Source organism: Notolepis coatsorum, assembly GCF_963971535.1.
Source record: "Notolepis coatsorum genome assembly, chromosome: 2".
Classification (NCBI taxonomy): Eukaryota; Metazoa; Chordata; class Actinopteri; order Aulopiformes; family Paralepididae; genus Notolepis; species Notolepis coatsorum.
In genome coordinates, this window is record NC_140166.1 from 99,821,365 (window position 1) to 99,842,464 (window position 21,100).

At 45.5% G+C, this 21,100-nt stretch overlaps 1 protein-coding gene across 10 annotated transcripts in view; it reads right to left on the reverse strand.

Annotated features, from left to right (window-relative positions):
- Window positions 1-21,100, reverse strand: part of rbm26 (RNA binding motif protein 26) — a 146,434-nt gene that overhangs the window by 27,233 nt on the left and 98,101 nt on the right. The gene's annotated exons all lie outside the window — the stretch shown is intronic.

Sequence of the window (21,100 nt, forward strand, 5' to 3'; positions counted from 1 at the left end):
GTTGAGAGCAGGAGTTATAGAAGCAGGAGGCTCAGTGTTAAGAGCAGGAGTTATAGAAGCAGGAGGCTCAGTGTTAAGAGCAGGAGTTATAGAAGCAGGAGGCTCAGTGTTAAGAGCAGGAGTTATAGAAGCAGGAGGCTCAGTGTTAAGAGCAGGAGTTATAGAAGCAGGAGGCTCAGTGTTAAGAGCAGGAGTTATAGAAGCAGGAGGCTCAGTGTTAAGAGGAGTTATAGAAGCAGGAGGCTCAGTGTTAAGAGGAGTTATAGAAGCAGGAGGCTCAGTGTTAAGAGGAGTTATAGAAGCAGGAGGCTCAGTGTTAAGAGTTATAGAAGCAGGAGGCTCAGTGTTAAGAGCAGGAGTTATAGAAGCAGGAGGCTCAGTGTTAAGAGTTATAGAAGCAGGAGGCTCAGTGTTAAGAGCAGGAGTTATAGAAGCAGGAGGCTCAGTGTTAAGAGGAGGAGTTATAGAAGCAGGAGGCTCAGTGTTAAGAGGAGGAGTTATAGAAGCAGGAGGCTCAGTGTTAAGAGCAGGAGTTATAGAAGCAGGAGGCTCAGTGTTAAGAGGAGGAGTTATAGAAGCAGGAGGCTCAGTGTTAAGAGGAGTTATAGAAGCAGGAGGCTCTGTGTTAAGAGCAGGAGTTATAGAAGCAGGAGGCTCAGTGTTAAGAGGAGTTATAGAAGCAGGAGGCTCAGTGTTAAGAGCAGGAGTTATAGAAGCAGGAGGCTCAGTGTTAAGAGCAGGAGTTATAGAAGCAGGAGGCTCAGTGTTAAGAGGAGGAGTTATAGAAGCATGAGGCTCAGTGTTAAGAGGAGGAGTTATAGAAGCAGGAGGCTCAGTGTTAAGAGCAGGAGTTATAGAAGCAGGAGGCTCAGTGTTAAGAGGAGGAGTTATAGAAGCAGGAGGCTCAGTGTTAAGAAGAGTTATAGAAGCAGGAGGCTCAGTGTTAAGAGCAGGAGTTATAGAAGCAGGAGGCTCAGTGTTAAGAGGAGTTATAGAAGCAGGAGGCTCAGTGTTAAGAGCAGGAGTTATAGAAGCAGGAGGCTCAGTGTTAAGAAGAGTTATAGAAGCAGGAGGCTCTGTGTTAAGAGGAGTTATAGAAGCAGGAGGCTCAGTGTTAAGAGCAGGAGTTATAGAAGCAGGAGGCTCAGTGTTAAGAGCAGGAGTTATAGAAGCAGGAGGCTCAGTGTTAAGAGGAGTTATAGAAGCAGGAGGCTCTGTGTTAAGAGGAGTTATAGAAGCAGGAGGCTCAGTGTTAAGAGGAGGAGTTATAGAAGCAGGAGGCTCAGTGTTAAGAGGAGTTATAGAAGCAGGAGGCTCAGTGTTAAGAGCAGGAGTTATAGAAGCAGGAGGCTCAGTGTTAAGAGCAGGAGTTATAGAAGCAGGAGGCTCAGTGTTAAGAGTTATAGAAGCAGGAGGCTCAGTGTTAAGAGCAGGAGTTATAGAAGCAGGAGGCTCAGTGTTAAGAGCAGGAGTTATAGAAGCAGGAGGCTCAGTGTTAAGAGGAGTTATAGAAGCAGGAGGCTCAGTGTCAAGAGGAGTTATAGAAGCAGGAGGCTCAGTGTTAAGAGCAGGAGTTATAGAAGCAGGAGGCTCAGTGTTAAGAGGAGTTATAGAAGCAGGAGGCTCAGTGTTAAGAGGAGGAGTTATAGAAGCAGGAGGCTCTGTGTTAAGAGGAGTTATAGAAGCAGGAGGCTCAGTGTTAAGAGCAGGAGTTATAGAAGCAGGAGGCTCAGTGTTAAGAGTTATAGAAGCAGGAGGCTCAGTGTTAAGAGGAGGAGTTATAGAAGCAGGAGGCTCAGTGTTAAGAGCAGGAGTTATAGAAGCAGGAGGCTCAGTGTCAAGAGGAGTTATAGAAGCAGGAGGCTCAGTGTTAAGAGTTATAGAAGCAGGAGGCTCAGTGTTAAGAGGAGGAGTTATAGAAGCAGGAGGCTCAGTGTTAAGAGTTATAGAAGCAGGAGGCTCAGTGTTAAGAGCAGGAGTTATAGAAGCAGGAGGCTCAGTGTTAAGAGTTATAGAAGCAGGAGGCTCAGTGTTAAGAGGAGGAGTTATAGAAGCAGGAGGCTCAGTGTTAAGAGGAGGAGTTATAGAAGCAGGAGGCTCTGTGTTAAGAGCAGGAGTTATAGAAGCAGGAGGCTCAGTGTTAAGAGGAGTTATAGAAGCAGGAGGCTCAGTGTTAAGAGCAGGAGTTATAGAAGCAGGAGGCTCTGTGTTAAGAGCAGGAGTTATAGAAGCAGGAGGCTCAGTGTTTAGAGGAGGAGTTATAGAAGCAGGAGGCTCAGTGTTAAGAGGAGGAGTTATAGAAGCAGGAGGCTCAGTGTTAAGAGCAGGAGTTATAGAAGCAGGAGGCTCAGTGTTAAGAAGAGTTATAGAAGCAGGAGGCTCAGTGTTAAGAGGAGGAGTTATAGAAGCAGGAGGCTCAGTGTTAAGAGGAGGAGTTATAGAAGCAGGAGGCTCAGTGTTAAGAGGAGGAGTTATAGAAGCAGGAGGCTCAGTGTTAAGAGCAGGAGTTATAGAAGCAGGAGGCTCAGTGTTAAGAGGAGGAGTTATAGAAGCATGAGGCTCTGTGTTAAGAGGAGGAGTTATAGAAGCAGGAGGCTCGGGAGCTCCAGTAGCTCACCACGTACCTCGAGCGCTATTTCGGCGCCGGGGACAACCGTGCTCGTCACGGATCTGGGGTTTAGCGAGTTCGAATCCCGGACTGCAGCCGTGCCTTTCCCAGAGTGTCTTCCCCCCCATCTGTACCCCTTCAGCCTGTTTCTGTCGGTCATTCTTGACCAGAATAAATGCGATAAACGCTAAAAAGAGCCAGGGGAATGGCCAAAGTTTAAAAAAAAAAGAAGCAGGAGGCTCAGTGTTAAGATCAGGAGTTATAGAAGCAGGAGGCTCAGTGTTAAGAGGAGGAGTTATAGAAGCAGGAGGCTCAGTGTTAAGAGGAGTTATAGAAGCAGGAGGCTCAGTGTTAAGAGGAGTTATAGAAGCAGGAGGCTCAGTGTTAAGAGGAGTTATAGAAGCAGGAGGCTCAGTGTTAAGAGGAGTTATAGAAGCAGGAGGCTCAGTGTTAAGAGGAGTTATAGAAGCAGGAGGCTCAGTGTTAAGAGGAGGAGTTATAGAAGCAGGAGGCTCAGTGTTAAGAGCAGGAGTTATAGAAGCAGGAGGCTCAGTGTTAAGAGGAGGAGTTATAGAAGCAGGAGGCTCAGTGTTAAGAGGAGGAGTTATAGAAGCAGGAGGCTCAGTGTTAAGAGGAGTTATAGAAGCAGGAGGCTCTGTGTTAAGAGGAGGAGTTATAGAAGCAGGAGGCTGTGTTAAGAGCAGGAGTTATAGAAGCAGGAGGCTCAGTGTTAAGAGCAGGAGTTATAGAAGCAGGAGGCTCAGTGTTAAGAGCAGGAGTTATAGAAGCAGGAGGCTCAGTGTTAAGAGGAGTTATAGAAGCAGGAGGCTCAGTGTTAAGAGGAGGAGTTATAGAAGCAGGAGGCTCAGTGTTAAGAGGAGGAGTTATAGAAGCAGGAGGCTCAGTGTTAAGAGGAGGAGTTATAGAAGCAGGAGGCTCAGTGTTAAGAGCAGGAGTTATAGAAGCAGGAGGCTCAGTGTTAAGAGCAGGAGTTATAGAAGCAGGAGGCTCAGTGTTAAGAGGAGGAGTTATAGAAGCAGGAGGCTCAGTGTTAAGAGCAGGAGTTATAGAAGCAGGAGGCTCAGTGTTAAGAGCAGGAGTTATAGAAGCAGGAGGCTCAGTGTTAAGAGGAGTTATAGAAGCAGGAGGCTCAGTGTTAAGAGGAGGAGTTATAGAAGCAGGAGGCTGTGTTAAGAGGAGTTATAGAAGCAGGAGGCTCAGTGTTAAGAGGAGGAGTTATAGAAGCAGGAGGCTCTGTGTTAAGAGGAGTTATAGAAGCAGGAGGCTCAGTGTTAAGAGCAGGAGTTATAGAAGCAGGAGGCTCAGTGTTAAGAGCAGGAGTTATAGAAGCAGGAGGCTCAGTGTTAAGAGGAGTTATAGAAGCAGGAGGCTCAGTGTTAAGAGCAGGAGTTATAGAAGCAGGAGGCTCAGTGTTAAGAGGAGTTATAGAAGCAGGAGGCTCAGTGTTAAGAGCAGGAGTTATAGAAGCAGGAGGCTCAGTGTTAAGAGGAGTTATAGAAGCAGGAGGCTCAGTGTTAAGATGAGTTATAGAAGCAGGAGGCTCAGTGTTAAGAGCAGGAGTTATAGAAGCAGGAGGCTCAGTGTTAAGAGCAGGAGTTATAGAAGCATGAGGCTCAGTGTTAAGAGGAGTTATAGAAGCATGAGGCTCAGTGTTAAGAGGAGTTATAGAAGCAGGAGGCTCAGTGTTAAGAGGAGTTATAGAAGCAGGAGGCTCAGTGTTAAGAGGAGGAGTTATAGAAGCAGGAGGCTCAGTGTTAAGAGCAGGAGTTATAGAAGCAGGAGGCTCAGTGTTAAGAGCAGGAGTTATAGAAGCAGGAGGCTCAGTGTTAAGAGGAGGAGTTATAGAAGCAGGAGGCTCAGTGTTAAGAGCAGGAGTTATAGAAGCAGGAGGCTCAGTGTTAAGAGCAGGAGTTATAGAAGCAGGAGGCTCAGTGTTAAGAGGAGTTATAGAAGCAGGAGGCTCAGTGTTAAGAGGAGGAGTTATAGAAGCAGGAGGCTGTGTTAAGAGGAGTTATAGAAGCAGGAGGCTCAGTGTTAAGAGGAGGAGTTATAGAAGCAGGAGGCTCTGTGTTAAGAGGAGTTATAGAAGCAGGAGGCTCAGTGTTAAGAGCAGGAGTTATAGAAGCAGGAGGCTCAGTGTTAAGAGCAGGAGTTATAGAAGCAGGAGGCTCAGTGTTAAGAGGAGTTATAGAAGCAGGAGGCTCAGTGTTAAGAGCAGGAGTTATAGAAGCAGGAGGCTCAGTGTTAAGAGGAGTTATAGAAGCAGGAGGCTCAGTGTTAAGAGCAGGAGTTATAGAAGCAGGAGGCTCAGTGTTAAGAGGAGTTATAGAAGCAGGAGGCTCAGTGTTAAGATGAGTTATAGAAGCAGGAGGCTCAGTGTTAAGAGCAGGAGTTATAGAAGCAGGAGGCTCAGTGTTAAGAGCAGGAGTTATAGAAGCATGAGGCTCAGTGTTAAGAGGAGTTATAGAAGCATGAGGCTCAGTGTTAAGAGGAGTTATAGAAGCAGGAGGCTCAGTGTTAAGAGCAGGAGTTATAGAAGCAGGAGGCTCAGTGTTAAGAGGAGGAGTTATAGAAGCAGGAGGCTCAGTGTTAAGAGCAGGAGTTATAGAAGCAGGAGGCTCAGTGTTAAGAGGAGTTATAGAAGCAGGAGGCTCAGTGTTAAGAGGAGTTATAGAAGCAGGAGGCTCAGTGTTAAGAGCAGGAGTTATAGAAGCAGGAGGCTCAGTGTTAAGAGGAGTTATAGAAGCAGGAGGCTCAGTGTTAAGAGGAGGAGTTATAGAAGCAGGAGGCTCAGTGTTAAGAGCAGGAGTTATAGAAGCAGGAGGCTCAGTGTTAAGAGCAGGAGTTATAGAAGCAGGAGGCTCTGTGTTAAGAGGAGTTATAGAAGCAGGAGGCTCAGTGTTAAGAGGAGTTATAGAAGCAGGAGGCTCAGTGTTAAGAAGAGTTATAGAAGCAGGAGGCTCAGTGTTAAGAGCAGGAGTTATAGAAGCAGGAGGCTCAGTGTTAAGAGGAGGAGTTATAGAAGCAGGAGGCTCAGTGTTAAGAGCAGGAGTTATAGAAGCAGGAGGCTCAGTGTTAAGAGCAGGAGTTATAGAAGCAGGAGGCTCAGTGTTAAGAGCAGGAGTTATAGAAGCAGGAGGCTCAGTGTTAAGAGGAGTTATAGAAGCAGGAGGCTCAGTGTTAAGAGGAGGAGTTATAGAAGCAGGAGGCTCAGTGTTAAGAGCAGGAGTTATAGAAGCATGAGGCTCAGTGTTAAGAGGAGTTATAGAAGCAGGAGGCTCAGTGTTAAGAGGAGGAGTTATAGAAGCATGAGGCTCAGTGTTAAGAGGAGTTATAGAAGCAGGAGGCTCAGTGTTAAGAGCAGGAGTTATAGAAGCAGGAGGCTCAGTGTTAAGAGGAGGAGTTATAGAAGCAGGAGGCTCAGTGTTAAGAGTAGGAGTTATAGAAGCAGGAGGCTCAGTGTTAAGAGGAGGAGTTATAGAAGCAGGAGGCTCAGTGTTAAGAGCAGGAGTTATAGAAGCAGGAGGCTCAGTGTTAAGAGGAGTTATAGAAGCAGGAGGCTCAGTGTTAAGAGCAGGAGTTATAGAAGCAGGAGGCTCAGTGTTAAGAGCAGGAGTTATAGAAGCAGGAGGCTCAGTGTTAAGAGCAGGAGTTATAGAAGCAGGAGGCTCAGTGTTAAGAGGAGTTATAGAAGCAGGAGGCTCAGTGTTAAGAGCAGGAGTTATAGAAGCAGGAGGCTCAGTGTTAAGAGGAGTTATAGAAGCAGGAGGCTCAGTGTTAAGAGCAGGAGTTATAGAAGCAGGAGGCTCAGTGTTAAGAGGAGTTATAGAAGCAGGAGGCTCAGTGTTAAGATGAGTTATAGAAGCAGGAGGCTCAGTGTTAAGAGCAGGAGTTATAGAAGCAGGAGGCTCAGTGTTAAGAGCAGGAGTTATAGAAGCATGAGGCTCAGTGTTAAGAGGAGTTATAGAAGCATGAGGCTCAGTGTTAAGAGGAGTTATAGAAGCAGGAGGCTCAGTGTTAAGAGCAGGAGTTATAGAAGCAGGAGGCTCAGTGTTAAGAGGAGGAGTTATAGAAGCAGGAGGCTCAGTGTTAAGAGCAGGAGTTATAGAAGCAGGAGGCTCAGTGTTAAGAGGAGTTATAGAAGCAGGAGGCTCAGTGTTAAGAGGAGTTATAGAAGCAGGAGGCTCAGTGTTAAGAGCAGGAGTTATAGAAGCAGGAGGCTCAGTGTTAAGAGGAGTTATAGAAACAGGAGGCTCAGTGTTAAGAGGAGGAGTTATAGAAGCAGGAGGCTCAGTGTTAAGAGCAGGAGTTATAGAAGCAGGAGGCTCAGTGTTAAGAGCAGGAGTTATAGAAGCAGGAGGCTCTGTGTTAAGAGGAGTTATAGAAGCAGGAGGCTCAGTGTTAAGAGTTATAGAAGCAGGAGGCTCAGTGTTAAGAAGAGTTATAGAAGCAGGAGGCTCAGTGTTAAGAGCAGGAGTTATAGAAGCAGGAGGCTCAGTGTTAAGAGGAGGAGTTATAGAAGCAGGAGGCTCAGTGTTAAGAGCAGGAGTTATAGAAGCAGGAGGCTCAGTGTTAAGAGCAGGAGTTATAGAAGCAGGAGGCTCAGTGTTAAGAGCAGGAGTTATAGAAGCAGGAGGCTCAGTGTTAAGAGGAGTTATAGAAGCAGGAGGCTCAGTGTTAAGAGGAGGAGTTATAGAAGCAGGAGGCTCAGTGTTAAGAGCAGGAGTTATAGAAGCATGAGGCTCAGTGTTAAGAGGAGTTATAGAAGCAGGAGGCTCAGTGTTAAGAGGAGGAGTTATAGAAGCATGAGGCTCAGTGTTAAGAGGAGTTATAGAAGCAGGAGGCTCAGTGTTAAGAGCAGGAGTTATAGAAGCAGGAGGCTCAGTGTTAAGAGGAGGAGTTATAGAAGCAGGAGGCTCAGTGTTAAGAGTAGGAGTTATAGAAGCAGGAGGCTCAGTGTTAAGAGGAGGAGTTATAGAAGCAGGAGGCTCAGTGTTAAGAGCAGGAGTTATAGAAGCAGGAGGCTCAGTGTTAAGAGGAGTTATAGAAGCAGGAGGCTCAGTGTTAAGAGCAGGAGTTATAGAAGCAGGAGGCTCAGTGTTAAGAGCAGGAGTTATAGAAGCAGGAGGCTCAGTGTTAAGAGGAGTTATAGAAGCAGGAGGCTCAGTGTTAAGAGCAGGAGTTATAGAAGCAGGAGGCTCAGTGTTAAGAGGAGGAGTTATAGAAGCAGGAGGCTCAGTGTTAAGAGGAGGAGTTATAGAAGCAGGAGGCTCAGTGTTAAGAGCAGGAGTTATAGAAGCAGGAGGCTCAGTGTTAAGAGGAGTTATAGAAGCAGGAGGCTCAGTGTTTAGAGGAGTTATAGAAGCAGGAGGCTCAGTGTTAAGAGGAGGAGTTATAGAAGCAGGAGGCTCAGTGTTAAGGAGTTATAGAAGCAGGAGGCTCAGTGTTAAGAGCAAGAGTTATAGAAGCAGGAGGCTCAGTGTTAAGAGCAGGAGTTATAGAAGCAGGAGGCTCAGTATTAAGAGGAGGAGTTATAGAAGCAGGAGGCTCAGTGTTAAGAAGAGTTATAGAAGCAGGAGGCTCTGTGTTAAGAGCAGGAGTTATAGAAGCAGGAGGCTCAGTGTTAAGAGGAGGAGTTATAGAAGCAGGAGGCTCTGTGTTAAGAGGAGTTATAGAAGCAGGAGGCTCAGTGTTAAGAGCAGGAGTTATAGAAGCAGGAGGCTCAGTGTTAAGAGTAGGGATGCCCCCCGGACCCCGGTTTTAAACGGGAACCGGTACTATATTAGAAAATACCGGAGTATTTATAAGCTCCGACGTCCTCGGTACTGCTATCGATACTCTAGAGAAATTATTATTATTATTATTATTATTATTTAAAAGTTGCGAACGATCTCTCCTCTCTCTGTCTCTGCACGAGAAGCGAGTCGCAGCGAGTCATTATTACACACACTCCTCGCGAGTCGCGCTACACATACATACGGGTACTCCTTAATGAAAGCGCTGTCAATAGTATGCAGCTGCAGCACGTCAGACCGCAGCGCTTACAAGCCCCGCACATACAAGCCCCGCACACCTGATGTGCTGCAGCTGGAAGCATCTCAGCGCTGTCTCCGTGCTGACGCGCGCTGCACACAGACACAGACAGCTCTGCATGGACTGAGTCGTGATGGCGGATAGAGCGAAGCGTTCACAAGTGCAACAAAACATTTGCCAGTAAGGGTGGCAATACGAGCAATCTATCAAAACATTTGTTTGCAAAACACTATATTAGTTTGCAGAAATGCGCCGTATTCGACTGCCTTGCGCGCAGTGGTCCATCTGCATCCACGTCCACTGCAGCCGGTAAGCCAAGATACGGAGTTTCCTAGGCTAATAACGAATTATTACAAATAGGCTAATAAACAAAATAATTGTTTAGCTACAAATACTACAATCTAAAAACTTTTTATAGATCGTCAAGCTGAGGTCAGCCACCAATGTGTCCCAGTGAGCCCACCACACATCCTCCCTCTACCTCCACCACCCAAAGTCCTTTCTCCCTAGCAGCTAGAGGAAAGATGACAGAGGATAGGGTGAACGAGTGTCACAGGGCTGTGACAAAGTTTGTTGTCAAAGGCCTGCACCCGTTCTCTACAGTGGAGTCCAAGGACTTTAGGTAACAACTAATCATTCAGTGTATATCGTTTTTTTTGTATACATAGTTGTCTAACTTGTCTGTTGTTGTTATAAGTTATTATTGAAGCAGCTATTCCCACCACTCCACACAAATTTACAATAATTCAATCATTTCTAATCTTTACTGTAGGGAGATGACCAATGCTCTCAACTGCAAATATAAAAATCATAAAAAAATTATCAAAAAGAACCGATAAGAGTATCGATAAAGTACCGAACCGTTAAGCAGTATCGATAGGAGTAGTAGTATCGATAAAATCCTAACGATACCCATCCCTAGTTAAGAGGAGTTATAGAAGCAGGAGGCTCAGTGTTAAGAGGAGTTATAGAAGCAGGAGGCTCAGTGTTAAGAGGAGTTATAGAAGCAGGAGGCTCAGTGTTAAGAGCAGGAGTTATAGAAGCAGGAGGCTCAGTGTTAAGAGTAGGAGTTATAGAAGCAGGAGGCTCAGTGTTAAGAGGAGTTATAGAAGCAGGAGGCTCAGTGTTAAGAGCAGGAGTTATAGAAGCAGGAGGCTCAGTGTTAAGAGCAGGAGTTATAGAAGCAGGAGGCTCAGTGTTAAGAGGAGTTATAGAAGCAGGAGGCTCAGTGTTAAGAGGAGGAGTTATAGAAGCAGGAGGCTCAGTGTTAAGAGGAGGAGTTATAGAAGCAGGAGGCTCAGTGTTAAGAGGAGGAGTTATAGAAGCAGGAGGCTCAGTGTTAAGAGGAGGAGTTATAGAAGCAGGAGGCTCAGTGTTAAGAGCAGGAGTTATAGAAGCAGGAGGCTCAGTGTTAAGAGGAGTTATAGAAGCAGGAGGCTCAGTGTTAAGAGGAGGAGTTATAGAAGCAGGAGGCTCAGTGTTAAGAGCAGGAGTTATAGAAGCAGGAGGCTCAGTGTTAAGAGGAGTTATAGAAGCAGGAGGCTCAGTGTTAAGAGGAGGAGTTATAGAAGCAGGAGGCTGTGTTAAGAGGAGTTATAGAAGCAGGAGGCTCAGTGTTAAGAGGAGGAGTTATAGAAGCAGGAGGCTCTGTGTTAAGAGGAGTTATAGAAGCAGGAGGCTCAGTGTTAAGAGCAGGAGTTATAGAAGCAGGAGGCTCAGTGTTAAGAGCAGGAGTTATAGAAGCAGGAGGCTCAGTGTTAAGAGGAGTTATAGAAGCAGGAGGCTCAGTGTTAAGAGCAGGAGTTATAGAAGCAGGAGGCTCAGTGTTAAGAGGAGTTATAGAAGCAGGAGGCTCAGTGTTAAGAGCAGGAGTTATAGAAGCAGGAGGCTCAGTGTTAAGAGGAGTTATAGAAGCAGGAGGCTCAGTGTTAAGATGAGTTATAGAAGCAGGAGGCTCAGTGTTAAGAGCAGGAGTTATAGAAGCAGGAGGCTCAGTGTTAAGAGCAGGAGTTATAGAAGCATGAGGCTCAGTGTTAAGAGGAGTTATAGAAGCATGAGGCTCAGTGTTAAGAGGAGTTATAGAAGCAGGAGGCTCAGTGTTAAGAGCAGGAGTTATAGAAGCAGGAGGCTCAGTGTTAAGAGGAGGAGTTATAGAAGCAGGAGGCTCAGTGTTAAGAGCAGGAGTTATAGAAGCAGGAGGCTCAGTGTTAAGAGGAGTTATAGAAGCAGGAGGCTCAGTGTTAAGAGGAGTTATAGAAGCAGGAGGCTCAGTGTTAAGAGCAGGAGTTATAGAAGCAGGAGGCTCAGTGTTAAGAGGAGTTATAGAAGCAGGAGGCTCAGTGTTAAGAGGAGGAGTTATAGAAGCAGGAGGCTCAGTGTTAAGAGCAGGAGTTATAGAAGCAGGAGGCTCAGTGTTAAGAGCAGGAGTTATAGAAGCAGGAGGCTCTGTGTTAAGAGGAGTTATAGAAGCAGGAGGCTCAGTGTTAAGAGGAGTTATAGAAGCAGGAGGCTCAGTGTTAAGAAGAGTTATAGAAGCAGGAGGCTCAGTGTTAAGAGCAGGAGTTATAGAAGCAGGAGGCTCAGTGTTAAGAGCAGGAGTTATAGAAGCAGGAGGCTCAGTGTTAAGAGCAGGAGTTATAGAAGCAGGAGGCTCAGTGTTAAGAGCAGGAGTTATAGAAGCAGGAGGCTCAGTGTTAAGAGCAGGAGTTATAGAAGCAGGAGGCTCAGTGTTAAGAGGAGTTATAGAAGCAGGAGGCTCAGTGTTAAGAGGAGTTATAGAAGCAGGAGGCTCAGTGTTAAGAGCAGGAGTTATAGAAGCATGAGGCTCAGTGTTAAGAGGAGTTATAGAAGCAGGAGGCTCAGTGTTAAGAGGAGGAGTTATAGAAGCATGAGGCTCAGTGTTAAGAGGAGTTATAGAAGCAGGAGGCTCAGTGTTAAGAGCAGGAGTTATAGAAGCAGGAGGCTCAGTGTTAAGAGGAGGAGTTATAGAAGCAGGAGGCTCAGTGTTAAGAGTAGGAGTTATAGAAGCAGGAGGCTCAGTGTTAAGAGGAGGAGTTATAGAAGCAGGAGGCTCAGTGTTAAGAGCAGGAGTTATAGAAGCAGGAGGCTCAGTGTTAAGAGGAGTTATAGAAGCAGGAGGCTCAGTGTTAAGAGCAGGAGTTATAGAAGCAGGAGGCTCAGTGTTAAGAGCAGGAGTTATAGAAGCAGGAGGCTCAGTGTTAAGAGGAGTTATAGAAGCAGGAGGCTCAGTGTTAAGAGCAGGAGTTATAGAAGCAGGAGGCTCAGTGTTAAGAGGAGGAGTTATAGAAGCAGGAGGCTCAGTGTTAAGAGGAGGAGTTATAGAAGCAGGAGGCTCAGTGTTAAGAGCAGGAGTTATAGAAGCAGGAGGCTCAGTGTTAAGAGGAGTTATAGAAGCAGGAGGCTCAGTGTTTAGAGGAGTTATAGAAGCAGGAGGCTCAGTGTTAAGAGGAGGAGTTATAGAAGCAGGAGGCTCAGTGTTAAGGAGTTATAGAAGCAGGAGGCTCAGTGTTAAGAGCAAGAGTTATAGAAGCAGGAGGCTCAGTGTTAAGAGCAGGAGTTATAGAAGCAGGAGGCTCAGTATTAAGAGGAGGAGTTATAGAAGCAGGAGGCTCAGTGTTAAGAAGAGTTATAGAAGCAGGAGGCTCAGTGTTAAGAGGAGGAGTTATAGAAGCAGGAGGCTCTGTGTTAAGAGGAGTTATAGAAGCAGGAGGCTCAGTGTTAAGAGCAGGAGTTATAGAAGCAGGAGGCTCAGTGTTAAGAGTAGGGATGCCCCCCGGACCCCGGTTTTAAACGGGAAACGGTACTATATTAGAAAATACCGGAGTATTTATAAGCTCCGACGTCCTCGGTACTGCTATCGATACTCTAGAGAAATTATTATTATTATTATTATTATTATTTAAAAGTTGCGAACGATCTCTCCTCTCTCTGTCTCTGCACGAGAAGCGAGTCGCAGCGAGTCATTATTACACACTCCTCGCGAGTCGCGCTACACATACATACGGGCACTCCTTAATGAAAGCGCTGTCAATAGTATGCAGCTGCAGCACGTCAGACCGCAGCGCTTACAAGCCCCGCACATACAAGCCCCGCACACCTGATGTGCTGCAGCTGGAAGCATCTCAGCGCTGTCTCCGTGCTGACGCGCGCTGCACACAGACACAGACAGCTCTGCATGGACTGAGTCGTGATGGCGGATAGAGCGAAGCGTTCACAAGTGCAACAAAACATTTGCCAGTAAGGGTGGCAATACGAGCAATCTATCAAAACATTTGTTTGCAAAACACTATATTAGTTTGCAGAAATGCGCCGTATTCGACTGCCTTGCGCGCAGTGGTCCATCTGCATCCACGTCCACTGCAGCCGGTAAGCCAAGATACGGAGTTTCCTAGGCTAATAACGAATTATTACAAATAGGCTAATAAACAAAATAATTGTTTAGCTACAAATACTACAATCTAAAAACTTTTTATAGATCGTCAAGCTGAGGTCAGCCACCAATGTGTCCCAGTGAGCCCACCACACATCCTCCCTCTACCTCCACCACCCAAAGTCCTTTCTCCCTAGCAGCTAGAGGAAAGATGACAGAGGATAGGGTGAACGAGTGTCACAGGGCTGTGACAAAGTTTGTTGTCAAAGGCCTGCACCCGTTCTCTACAGTGGAGTCCAAGGACTTTAGGTAACAACTAATCATTCAGTGTATATCGTTTTTTTTGTATACATAGTTGTCTAACTTGTCTGTTGTTGTTATAAGTTATTATTGAAGCAGCTATTCCCACCACTCCACACAAATTTACAATAATTCAATCATTTCTAATCTTTACTGTAGGGAGATGACCAATGCTCTCAACTGCAAATATAAAAATCATAAAAAAATTATCAAAAAGAACCGATAAGAGTATCGATAAAGTACCGAACCGTTAAGCAGTATCGATAGGAGTAGTAGTATCGATAAAATCCTAACGATACCCATCCCTAGTTAAGAGGAGTTATAGAAGCAGGAGGCTCAGTGTTAAGAGGAGTTATAGAAGCAGGAGGCTCAGTGTTAAGAGGAGTTATAGAAGCAGGAGGCTCAGTGTTAAGAGCAGGAGTTATAGAAGCAGGAGGCTCAGTGTTAAGAGTAGGAGTTATAGAAGCAGGAGGCTCAGTGTTAAGAGGAGTTATAGAAGCAGGAGGCTCAGTGTTAAGAGCAGGAGTTATAGAAGCAGGAGGCTCAGTGTTAAGAGCAGGAGTTATAGAAGCAGGAGGCTCAGTGTTAAGAGGAGGAGTTATAGCAGGGTATCTGCAGGTTTAGCCCAGTCAGATTTAAGGCTTTTTAAGACTTTTTAATGCCACTCAGAATTAAATTTAATACCAATTTCACGATAACAAAATGGCAAAAATCATGGGTACTCTCAGTACTCATTCAAGGGTACTACGACTATGCCTGCACCTCATGGTACCAAAGCACCTCAAAGGCACTAAAAACAAGATTACAAACATCACAAAACAAACTGGTCAGACTACTGCTTAACCTCACTCCTAAAACCCACTTTACCCCTGCCCACATTCAAAACCGCTCTTAAAGAGCACCTACGGGAGACTGCAATTCGAAACTGGCCACCGTAAATGTCCAACCCCCCCCCCCCCCCCCCCCCCCCTAATGTACAGTCTCATCCCCATCATATATATATAATATTTTCTGTTAGGATCTCTGGGTAACAGTACTGTATATTATTTGCATATCGTATATGTCACAAATGTAACAGTACTACAGTATAACCTGTATGTCATGTATGTCCCTATGCCATAAATGTCATGATGTCATGTATGTTTTTACTGTATTTATTTCTGTATATTTTATTTCATTTTTATTCTATTTTACTCTACTCTTATCCTAGGCAACTTGATTGATTTGTGTTATTATTCTAATTCGTGACCTGTCCTGTCTAAATGTTTAAATGTTGAGCGATTTGCAGTGTCAAATTTCCCACGGGATAATAAAAGTATTTCTATTCTATCTATTCTATGTTGTGTATGTCAATATGAATTGAAAATGGGGGACCCTGATGTAAACAAGACAAACGTCTTTCTCTGGTCTGCATCCCCTTATTATTGTGTGTATTGAGCTGTACTGTATTGTACACATTCTGCAATCTGTTAAATAAAGTTTTCATTCATCCAGTTGTTTTGTTTTTGTGGTTTGGTTGAATGAATACTTTATTTAACAGATTTCAGAATGGGTACAATACAGTACAGCTCAATACACACAATAATAAGGGGATGCAGACCAGAGAAAGACGTTTGTCTTGTTTACATCAGGGTCCCTCATTTTCAATTCATAGTGACATTTATGACATGCACAACATACATGACATCATGACATTTATGGCATAGGGACATACATGTATATATTACTGTTACATTTGTGACATATATGATATGCAAATATACAGTACTGTTACCCATAGATCCTAACATATATATATATATATACATATGATGGGGAGGAGATGTACATTAGGAGGGGGTAGGTAGTGGTAAAAAATAACATAGGGTGGGGTGAAGCTCTCACTCTCATCAACACAAACGTGTCCTTGCCCTTGTTTACATCCGTGAAGAGATTTTTTGGATGCAAGAAGCCAATCCAAACCTGGCTATGTAGGACGTTTTATCTTTTCCACACGTGAATGTTTTAGCGACTTCAGAGTCAGGGAACATCGCTTGAAACACCTCTCCTAGTCCCTCATTTCCATTGTAGGACTGATGCTTTGCGACCGTATTTAGAACCCACAGTACCTCAGCTTCAAGGGTTGGCGTGGAGCCGAACGTTACCCGGACAGGTGCAGATGTAATTGGTGGTAGACCTACCTGTCCCTCAGCAGTTGATGTGGACGGCGTCGAAAAGAAATTTGATATTGAAGTTGTCTGCAGGCGGGTTTTTGTAGAGGTAACATGCTTAGCGCTGTGCATGTGTGACTCGACTGCTTTTATTCCCATCGTTCCCAGTTTAAAATCCTTTTTGCAGAGTTTGCAGCGGGCCTCGTACATGTCTTTCACTGGGACCAACCACGGTGCAAAGTAAACAGAGGGTTTTCGAGCCAGTTCTCATTAAATTTGCACTTTCCCATGTTAAATTAACGAGTGCAAATAAATACAAATCAATTAAACTAAACTAAACGTCAGCGTTATCGCTACGGCTTGAATAACGTGTTACCTATGCTCCGGTGTTCTGAAATAGCTCCCGACGGCGACACACATTAAGGACCACATTAAGGTTCCGCCCCACTGCGTACCGTTTGCGTGAAAGAAAAAAAAAAGCCTGATTTATCTCCCGTTAATAGTTTCCCCCCAGATTTCACAATGAAACATAAGATGACATGGCATGTTTTTAAGACCTCCGGAAGTCGGATTTAAGACATTTTAAGACAAATTAAGGCCTTAATAGTTGATAGTTGAATTTAAGACTTTTTAAGACTTTTTAAGGTCCCGCGGACACCCTGTATAGAAGCAGGAGGCTCAGTGTTAAGAGGAGGAGTTATAGAAGCAGGAGGCTCAGTGTTAAGAGGAGGAGTTATAGAAGCAGGAGGCTCAGTGTTAAGAGGAGGAGTTATAGAAGCAGGAGGCTCAGTGTTAAGAGCAGGAGTTATAGAAGCAGGAGGCTCTGTGTTAAGAGGAGTTATAGAAGCAGGAGGCTCAGTGTTAAGATCAGGAGTTATAGAAGCAGGAGGCTCTGTGTTAAGAGCAGGGGTTATAGAAGCAGGAGGCTCAGTGTTAAGAGCAGGAGTTATAGAAGCAGGAGGCTCAGTGTTAAGAGCAGGAGTTATAGAAGCAGGAGGCTCTGTGTTAAGAGGAGTTATAGAAGCAGGAGGCTCAGTGTTAAGAGGAGTTATAGAAGCAGGAGGCTCAGTGTTAAGAGGAGGAGTTATAGAAGCAGGAGGCTCAGTGTTAAGAGGAGTTATAGAAGCAGGAGGCTCAGTGTTAAGAGGAGTTATAGAAGCAGGAGGCTCAGTGTTAAGAGGAGGAGTTATAGAAGCAGGAGGCTCAGTGTTAAGAGCAGGAGTTATAGAAGCAGGAGGCTCAGTGTTGAGAGCAGGAGTTATAGAAGCAGGAGGCTCAGTGTTAAGAGCAGGAGTTATAGAAGCAGGAGGCTCAGTGTTAAGAGCAGGAGTTATAGAAGCAGGAGGCTCAGTGTTAAGAGCAGGAGTTATAGAAGCAGGAGGCTCAGTGTTAAGAGCAGGAGTTATAGAAGCAGGAGGCTCAGTGTTAAGAGCAGGAGTTATAGAAGAAGGAGGCTCAGTGTTAAGAGGAGTTATAGAAGCAGGAGGCTCAGTGTTAAGAGGAGTTATAGAAGCAGGAGGCTCAGTGTTAAGAGGAGTTATAGAAGCAGGAGGCTCAGTGTTAAGAGTTATAGAAGCAGGAGGCTCAGTGTTAAGAGCAGGAGTTATAGAAGCAGGAGGCTCAGTGTTAAGAGTTATAGAAGCAGGAGGCTCAGTGTTAAGAGCAGGAGTTATAGAAGCAGGAGGCTCAGTGTTAAGAGGAGGAGTTATAGAAGCAGGAGGCTGTGTTAAGAGGAGGAGTTATAGAAGCAGGAGGCTCAGTGTTAAGAGCAGGAGTTATAGAAGCAGGAGGCTCAGTGTTAAGAGCAGGAGTTATAGAAGCAGGAGGCTCTGTGTTAAGAGGAGTTATAGAAGCAGGAGGCTCAGTGTTAAGAGGAGGAGTTATAGAAGCAGGAGGCTCAGTGTTAAGAGGAGGAGTTATAGAAGCAGGAGGCTCAGTGTTAAGAGGAAGAGTTATAGAAGCAGGAGGCTCAGTGTTAAGAGCAGGAGTTATAGAAGCAGGAGGCTCAGTGTTAAGAGGAGGAGTTATAGAAGCAGGAGGCTCGGGAGCTCCAGTAGCTCACCACGTACCTCAAGCGCTATTTCGGCGCCGGGGACAACCGTGCTCGTCACGGATCTGGGGTTTAGCGAGTTCGAATCCCGGACTGCAGCCGTGCCTTTCCCAGAGTGTCTTCCCCCCCATCTGTACCCCTTCAGCCTGTTTCTGTCGGTCATTCTTGACCAGAATAAATGCGATAAACGCTAAAAAGAGCCAGGGGAATGGCCAAAGTTTAAAAAAAAAAGAAGCAGGAGGCTCAGTGTTAAGAGGAGTTATAGAAGCAGGAGGCTCTGTGTTAAGAGGAGTTATAGAAGCAGGAGGCTCAGTGTTAAGAGGAGTTATAGAAGCAGGAGGCTCAGTGTTAAGAGGAGTTATAGAAGCAGGAGGCTCTGTGTTAAGAGCAGGAGTTATAGAAGCAGGAGGCTCAGTGTTAAGAGGAGGAGTTATAGAAGCAGGAGGCTCAGTGTTAAGAGCAGGAGTTATAGAAGCAGGAGGCTCAGTGTTAAGAGCAGGAGTTATAGAAGCAGGAGGCTCAGTGTTAAGAGGAGGAGTTATAGAAGCAGGAGGCTCAGTGTTAAGAGCAGGAGTTATAGAAGCAGGAGGCTCAGTGTTAAGAGGAGTTATAGAAGCAGGAGGCTCAGTGTTAAGAGCAGGAGTTATAGAAGCATGAGGCTCAGTGTTAAGAGGAGGAGTTATAGAAGCAGGAGGCTCAGTGTTAAGAGGAGTTATAGAAGCAGGAGGCTCAGTGTTAAGAGGAGTTATAGAAGCAGGAGGCTCAGTGTTAAGAGGAGTTATAGAAGCAGGAGGCTCAGTGTTTAGAGGAGTTATAGAAGCAGGAGGCTCAGTGTTAAGAGGAGTTATAGAAGCAGGAGGCTCAGTGTTAAGAGCAAGAGTTATAGAAGCAGGAGGCTCAGTGTTAAGAGGAGGAGTTATAGAAGCAGGAGGCTCAGTGTTAAGAGCAGGAGTTATAGAAGCAGGAGGCTCAGTGTTAAGAGCAGGAGTTATAGAAGCAGGAGGCTCAGTGTTAAGAGGAGTTATAGAAGCAGGAGGCTCAGTGTTAAGAGGAGTTATAGAAGCAGGAGGCTCAGTGTTAAGAGGAGGAGTTATAGAAGCAGGAGGCTCTGTGTTAAGAGGAGTTATAGAAGCAGGAGGCTCCGTGTTTAGAGGAGTTATAGAAGCAGGAGGCTCAGTGTTAAGAGGAGTTATAGAAGCAGGAGGCTCTGTGTTAAGAGCAGGAGTTATAGAAGCAGGAGGCTCAGTGTTAAGAGGAGTTATAGAAGCAGGAGGCTCAGTGTTAAGAGGAGGAGTTATAGAAGCAGGAGGCTCAGTGTTAAGAGGAGGAGTTATAGAAGCAGGAGGCTCAGTGTTAAGAGGAGGAGTTATAGAAGCAGGAGGCTCAGTGTTAAGAGTAGGAGTTATAGAAGCAGGAGGCTCAGTGTTAAGAGGAGGAGTTATAGAAGCAGGAGGCTCAGTGTTAAGAGCAGGAGTTATAGAAGCAGGAGGCTCAGTGTTGAGAGCAGGAGTTATAGAAGCAGGAGGCTCAGTGTTAAGAGCAGGAGTTATAGAAGCAGGAGGCTCAGTGTTAAGAGGAGTTATAGAAGCAGGAGGCTCAGTGTTAAGAGGAGGAGTTATAGAAGCAGGAGGCTCAGTGTTAAGAGGAGGAGTTATAGAAGCAGGAGGCTCAGTGTCAAGGAGTTAAAGAAGAAGGAGGCTCAGTGTTAAGAGGAGTTATAGAAGCAGGAGGCTCAGTGTCAAGAGGAGTTATAGAAGCAGGAGGCTCAGTGTTAAGAGGAGTTATAGAAGCAGGAGGCTCAGTGTTAAGAGGAGGAGTTATAGAAGCAGGAGGCTCAGTGTTAAGAGGAGGAGTTATAGAAGCAGGAAGCTCAGTGTTAAGAGCAGGAGTTATAGAAGCAGGAGGCTCAGTGTTAAGAGCAGGAGTTATAGAAGCAGGAGGCTCAGTGTTGGACAAGAGGCAGGGGAACTATGTGAGAATGCTATTCATAGACTACAGCTCGGCATTCAATACCATAGTCCCCTCCATACTCATAGCCAAGCTCAGGGACCTGGGCTTGGGCTATGACCTCTGCCAGTGGGTCTTGGACTTCCTGACTGGCAGACCCCAGGTGGTGAGAGCAGGCAACTGCACCTCCTCATCCATCACCCTCAACATAGGGGCCCCCCAGGGCTGTGTTCTGAGTCCCCTCCTCTACTCCCTGTACACACACGACTGTGTGGCTCAGCGGAGTAGCAATACAATCGTCAAATTTGCTGACGACACAGTGGTGGTGGGCCTGATCTCTGCCAACGACGAGAGGGCCTACCTGGAAGAGGTCAAGGTCCTGGCGGGATGGTGCCAGGAAAACAGCCTCTCCCTGAACGTCAGCAAAACAAAGGAGATGATTGTGGACTTCAGGAGGTCGGGGGTCAAGGACTACAGCCCCCTCAGCATCGACGGGGCACCGGTTGAGAGAGTCAACAGCTTTAAGTACCTCGGAGCCTACATATCCGAGGACTTGACATGGACCACACACATTAACAGTGTTGTGAAGAAGGCACGACAACGCCTCTACTTCCTCAGGCGCCTAAGGAAGTTCCAAGTCAGCCAGAAGATCCTTAAGAACTTCTACTCATGTACAATAGAGAGCATCTTGACCGGCAACATCACCTCCTGGTTTGGGAATAGCACTGCACAAGACCAAAGCAGACTACAAAGAGTGACACGTTCAGCCGAACGCACAATTGGAGGGGGGCTCCCCACCCTCCAGAACATTTACTACAAGCGTTGCAAGGGCAAGGCTAAGAGAATCATTAAAGACTCCAGTCACCCGAACAACTGCCTCTTTGAACTGCTGCGGTCAGGCAAGCGATACAGGAGTCTCAAGGCGAGCACAGAAAGACTCAGAAGAAGCTTATATCCCCAGGCCATCAGGCTGCTAAACGAACAATGAATGAACACTACACAACAACAACCACCAAACGCACATAGCACACACATCCACACGCACACACTCACTTTAAACAAACACACTGTAGCACCCACTCCACACACTTATAGCACACACCCACTTTAAACAAACACACTGTAGCACCCACTCCCCACACTTTATATTTATGGATGAAGGATTGCACTACAACTCGTACACCTTACTGTAAATTGTACCTAAAATTGTACCTCATCCCATTTCTGCTTTGCACTAGATAGTACTGTACATTAGTACACTGCATAGTATTGTGTATTGTATATTATATGGTAACTCAGAACATTGTACATATGTCTATACCAAACACTGTAACCTCATTTTCTTCTTCTAAATTCATGCTATATTATGTTATTATGTTATTTGATACTATCTTGTCTAGCACAGTCTCTGGAGCGTAACAGTAAGAAGCATTTTGTATGAAAGTATTCTGTACTTCTGTATGACAACTATTAAAGAACTTGAACTTGTTAAGAGCAGGAGTTATAGAAGCAGGAGGCTCAGTGTTAAGAGGAGGAGTTATAGAAGCAGGAGGCTCTGTGTTAAAGCCCAACCTCCAGGTTAAACCCTACTGATCAATTAT